The sequence below is a fragment of the Lycium ferocissimum genome, unplaced genomic scaffold (assembly GCF_029784015.1).
Source record: "Lycium ferocissimum isolate CSIRO_LF1 unplaced genomic scaffold, AGI_CSIRO_Lferr_CH_V1 ctg10778, whole genome shotgun sequence".
Classification (NCBI taxonomy): domain Eukaryota; kingdom Viridiplantae; phylum Streptophyta; class Magnoliopsida; order Solanales; family Solanaceae; genus Lycium; species Lycium ferocissimum.
Genome location: NW_026713487.1, coordinates 26116 through 31944, shown reverse-complemented (window position 1 = coordinate 31944; position 5829 = coordinate 26116). Strand labels below are relative to the sequence as shown.

General features: G+C 34.5%; 1 long non-coding RNA gene across 5 annotated transcripts; it reads left to right on the top strand.

The window, feature by feature from the left end:
* Positions 1 to 227: 227 nt before the first annotated feature.
* Positions 228 to 5227, top strand: LOC132041584 (uncharacterized). 5 transcript variants are annotated; one of them, XR_009411114.1, is made up of 5 exons: positions 228 to 332; positions 673 to 726; positions 2069 to 2279; positions 4789 to 4902; positions 5021 to 5227. It is a non-coding gene; the product is annotated as an uncharacterized LOC132041584 (long non-coding RNA). The 5 variants fall into 5 exon arrangements; XR_009411113.1 differs by lacking the exon at positions 673 to 726 and having other exon boundaries at positions 231 to 390; positions 4793 to 4902; XR_009411112.1 differs by lacking the exon at positions 673 to 726 and having other exon boundaries at positions 231 to 390.
* Positions 5228 to 5829: the final 602 nt, after the last annotated feature.

The window sequence follows — 5829 nt, the reverse complement described above, 5'->3', positions numbered from 1 at the left end:
TATAAATATCTAAAAGGGCTATAATGTAATTTCAAAGAACTAGGGTTTCTAAGCGTTATAATCACAGCCTCCAAACTAATTATAGTAGGGAATAATTTCAATATTTCTATCTACTTATATAGAAGCATGGGTTTCGTCGACATGCCAGCTTGATCCACTATTAGCTCAAGGGCATATTAGACTTTAAACAACATTTATACCACGTGTCATTTAGTAACCCTTGAATTGAACAGCCGTCTCCGTATTTTTCATTCACTCTTTCTACTCATTCTTCATCCATCCAGAATATTCTTCAATTATCTTCTCAGTTGCTGGGTCTTTCAGCTCAATTGGTATTACATCTCTGCAATTTACTTTTCCCTGTTCTTCGTTTCTATTGTTTATTAATAGGTTTTTTATTCTCTTTTATTTGTCTTTTGTTTTTTCCTCTATTACTGGCATTCAATATTTCTTTTGTGTTTGATATACTGAAGATGCCCAGTACTATATCGTGAAGGGCTTGAACTGACGATGATAGCTAGGCATGCAATTCTAGCATTTTTGATTCTCTGTGTGTAACTGTATTTGTGCTTTTTTTGTGGCCTTTTCGTTGCGGCAGTACAAACTACTGCGATACCATTTACTCAATTTTAGTGATGCCTACCAAATGTAATTTTCGTTTTATTCTTTCAGGTAATAGAGGATAGGAAACACCCCTTATATGCTTCGCGTGGCTGAAATAGATTGGTAAGTGGAAACATTCTACCCATAGCTTCTCAGGAATTTTGTAATTTTCGGAGAATTATTTTTTTCTATCTTTTTAAAATTCTTTTCTTCTTTATGATTTTATTTTGTATAATTAACATATTTTGTTACAAATATAGGATACCTGAAACTAGCAAGAGATAATTTGGGCCTTTCCCTTTTTTACACAGAAGAGGTTTTTGTTCCTGTAATGTAGACTGAACTTTATGTTTCTTAAATTTTCCTTTTGCTAAGACTAGGTTTATTTGGAGTCATAGTGGTGTGTAATGCTACAATTGATGCTTTTTGAAAAAAGATTAAATTTGATTTACTGAAAGAATGTGATGTTGTAGTTAACACAGGACTTTAAGCTCTGCTTTTTCGAGATCGTTTCTATTATTATCGGCCTACTTTTTCAGGTAGGTAGTCACTCTATTTACTGATATGCTATGATGATACTTTTGTTTAATGTAATATGTGATTAAATTATTATTTTTGTGGTTTACTGTTGGACTATATACCTTGAAGGTTCTTATATTAGAATTATTAGTTTAAAGGTGAGATACATAAAAGTGTGCATGTTTGTGCATGAACTTCAAATGATGCATGTGCTTATGTTCTATTAGACGGACGACAAATTATTTATATATTTTAATCTAGCTGCTAGGATATAATGAATAAATTACTCTTTTGGTTTAAAGGGAAAAAAAAAGGGATGTTTGGTAGGGGTAGCTTGCAACAGAGAGAATAGAGGGGTGTTTGGTAGGGGTGGCTTGCAACGAAGAGAATAATGCAATGCCAATTTTCAGTTAAGAGGGGGTTCATTTGAAGCTAAAGCTATTTGAGCAGTGGGATCACAGAGTAATCATCATAAGTTGTCAGTACCCTTCATTTTTCTTACAAAGTTGTGTATGATTCTGCAAACTATATCGCAAAATAACTAGATTGGTTTAAGTGTTACCTTTTCAAAAAAAAAAAAAAAAAAAAAAAAAAACACATGATTGGTTGTACACTTCTTTGGCTATTGTGACACGCTGATTTTCTGTGTTTGCATTGGTGGATCTCTAAGGAAAAATTATATTAGCTCAATTATCCACCTCAATTGCTGAGTTCTTTCTGCATTTTTATCTTAGAGAACTTCAAGATTATTGAGAAAAATCAGAAAATAGCTATATCTGTACAGAAAAAATTGGAAATTTATTAATGGAATGAAATTGTCTTCTCAGTCTTTTGGTTCAATAGCTCTGTTATGCTACTTTGTTCGTAATGGAATGGTACAAGTTTTAACTTCTTTTGGGTTCTTATGCACCTTCATATAGTAATATACTTTTGTCAAATATTTCAGCAATTAGAAAGCTATCTATTTTGAACTATGAGGAAAAAGAAAATGCCCACCAACCATTCCAACAGCAACAATTATGGACATCACTGAAGAAGCAAGCGCAAGGTTGTGGACGTCGGCTTAGAAGGAAGAAATCAACAAAACCTACCCAGCAAAGACAGATCTTCCAGCAGTTAACAGAAAACTGAAATCAGGGCCCCCTACTGTGTCTCCAGTAAGTCTTTCATGCATTTTTATATATGGTTAATTTGGAATAAGTCTGCAATGATTTATTGAGTCGTCTTCCTCGGATTAGACGTGTGGTTTAAAGTTTATTTCTAAAGGCACCTGATGGCCTTTTAACCACTCAAAAATTTAAAGTCTTTCTTGAGTAAGAAAGTCCAACGAGTAACTTTCATATCAAATTTACTGCTACATTTGTTAATTAAAATCAAAGGAAAATTTCGCATTATGTTCTTTTTCTTTCAGTTCATTTGCTTGTAAAGAACTTGGCTAATCAGCCACAATTTCACCACTTTCTCTATTCTGATTTTATCTGCACCAAAAGTTGCTGGAATCATATAGAATCAAAGCACATTGATCTATTTTCTACCATGGTATAATAGATGATTCTATTTCTGTTTTATTAGTCAAGTGGGATCTATAGATTTTTTTTTTTTTTTGAAATTTATAACATTGGTATTAATAGCACTAGGGCAGTGCTGAAGCCATATTTATAGAGGAGAAGTCCCCGCAGCTAACAAAATCCTAAACAATAGTTACAATAGCCCTATAAAATCTATTTAGGAAACCACCTCCTCTAAGTAGCATTCTTTACACCAAAAGTGAAACAATAGTAGACACTTCATCTTAATATCCTGCACATGATTACCCCTATCATCAAAAACCCTAGAGTTTCTCTCTTTCCAGATTGTCCACCAAATACAAGCAGGAACCAATCTCCACCATTTCTTCTGTCTAACTGAAACTCCCAAACTGTTCCAGCTCTTAAGCAGATCAACAGTGTTTGCAGGCACACACCATTTGATCCCCACAATATTGAGAAAGAGCTGCCACAGCCGATTAGTGAAAGAACAATGAAGAAACAGATGGCTATTTGTTTCTGTGTAAGATTCACAAAACAAACATCTGGAGCATACCTCGAACCCCCTTCTTCTCAACATTTCTCGAGTCAATACTGCCTGCCTAGCCACCAGCCAGGTGAAACATAGAACCTTTGTAGGAGCATTAGTCTTCCAGATAAACTTCCACTACCAGTCGACTATCTGATGAGCATAGTTGCTGATTGTTAAGTAGGCAGATTTGACTGTGGAGGCCCCATCTTTGCTTGGATTCCACAGCAGCTTATCCTCTGCTTCTAATAACCCCTGGAAGACTTCCAAGGTCTTAAAAAACTCCACTACTCTTTCAATTTCCCAATCATTCAGATCCCTCCTAAATGTAATGTTCCATCCTTGCAATCCCTTAGCTGTAGATAAATGATCATTTGGAGAGGTAGAGATACTATAGATGTTTTCTCTACAACTTTTATAAAATTCATTCGTCAGGCTCTTGAACAAGCTGTAAAAGATATTGTGAACAACTAAATAAAATTGGAACAATAGTGAGAAAACACATTAAGAATCTGCACATTGTTTTTATCAGTAACATGAAGTTTGTGTCACTTTTTACCAAAGCATGTACTTTCCCCTGGTATCTTCAGTCGATTCTAACACCAAACTCCTAGCTAGCTCTTTTGCAGCTATAAGGAGTATTTGTGTGTTCTCACAATTCTAATCCATAAATCTGGCACCTGTGTCATCTAATGATCACAAAGCTTTTTACAAAGGGCTGAAGGAAAAGAAGTGGCAGAAACGTTAAACTTGAACAAAGATGCCTAAAGTATTTAAGTGAAATAAAGCATATTAATCATTCATATCTTTGTGCATGTGTTGATGAATTTTACATGAGTGCATGCTAAGTCTTTTACTATAACATTAAAAATGCTGAGAATGTAAATGAACTTTACATGAGTACATGCTAAGTTTTTTACGGTAGTTTAATAAATGTTAAAGGGGTTGATAGTGATTAAAAGAAGGCTTGATGTATAGCTGGGTTTGACATTAAAATAACTCTACATTGACAGATTATTTTATTCTGTTTTTAGTCAGCAGAAACTAACTGAACAAAGTTGTGCTGTGACCTTTGCTGTTGCCTGCTTTATACACATATATATGTATCTGCTATGTTTGTATTCTATTGTGATTCATGTTTGTTTTACAAAATAAAAGCATTAGTGTTTTTTTACCTTGCAGATGTCATGTAGCCTTCTATCCAAGTGATAAAGGTTTTGTGAAATCTTCTAAGATGTTAATGGGTTAAAGGATTGGGGTTGGTCGAATATTTACTGAAATAATCGATGAACTCCTTTTTTTTGTTATAAGAAACAGCATTATCTTAGTGCTTGACTTTTGCCTTATTAATGAAAACTTTTGCCTCTTGATAGAAGAAGGGAAGATGACCCTTTATCTTGATGTCTTGCTGCTTGTATACTACGGAGAACTATTTAGAAGCTAAAAAGAATAGCTCATTCTGAACAATAGGACTTGATTTGAAAGATGGCCCCTAGAGATAATAACATTCTCAAACAGGGATGATTTTTATCTTCACTTATCACTCGGTTTCTATCTTTTGTTACTATCATCTTCTTGCAAGACACTTGTGCTTTCATTTGCTTTTCCCAGGAAGCTTTTGAAGCAAAGACCTCAAACTGCTATCTTTGCCACATTGCACTGCCTATTTTGAAAGCTGGATTAAAGAAAAACAAGAATATATGCGGCACACAATGTTTTAAAAAGGTGTGTCACACAACTAACCCAACTCTGCTGCTATTGCATTATCTACATCCACTATTTAAACACTCCTCTTATTTAACAAGAAATTCGTCATGAATAACCTCTACATGTATTTTGTCAGACACAGTCACACAGCTACAAACAACAACTGCGGACATGACTGCCAACAAAATAGGAGCCGACTATTGTGCCTTTCGCCAATACCAGCTTATGTGAATGTGTAAATAATGTGCATATATGCATAGACAGTACAATCATGAATGTATATATATCAACAGTCTAAACAATATGTTTCAGCAGAAACAGTGCAAACAAAATGCTTGGACTATCCAGTCTGCATGACAAGACATCTTCACACAAATACATATAGGTAAATATTGGGCCCGTGCGCTCACGGGCAACCACTACCTAGTGTGTGTGTGTGTGTGTGTGTGTGTGTGTGTGTATATATATATATAAAACATATATAAAAAAACCTAGCAATTTTGTTGAAGACTCACTTAAGCTCAATACCCATTTTGATATGCACTTGAATCGACAACGTAGTAGTGCTGGTCAATCGTTTTTTTCCAAAAATTTTGTAGCACTCGGGCCGGATCCTCAGAAATTACATTATTTTTAGAGGATTCGACGCACATTTAGCTACATTTTTTAGGAATCCTTCAGGAGTTCGAGCAGCATAGATCTTTTATAGTACATATGTCGATTCAGGTTCGTATGAAAACTATGACATACTTCAAAGGATGAAATAAATTTTTTTAATAACGTTGGTGTTCAAATCAGCTTACGCTCACAGGTGATAGTATGTAGATCTTGAAACCAGATCTTCAAATTGCAATTTTTTGGGTCGGAATATAATTAATTATCGATGATAGTATGTAGATCTTGAAATCACACTACGTCAAATTGCAATTTTTTTGGTAGGAGTAT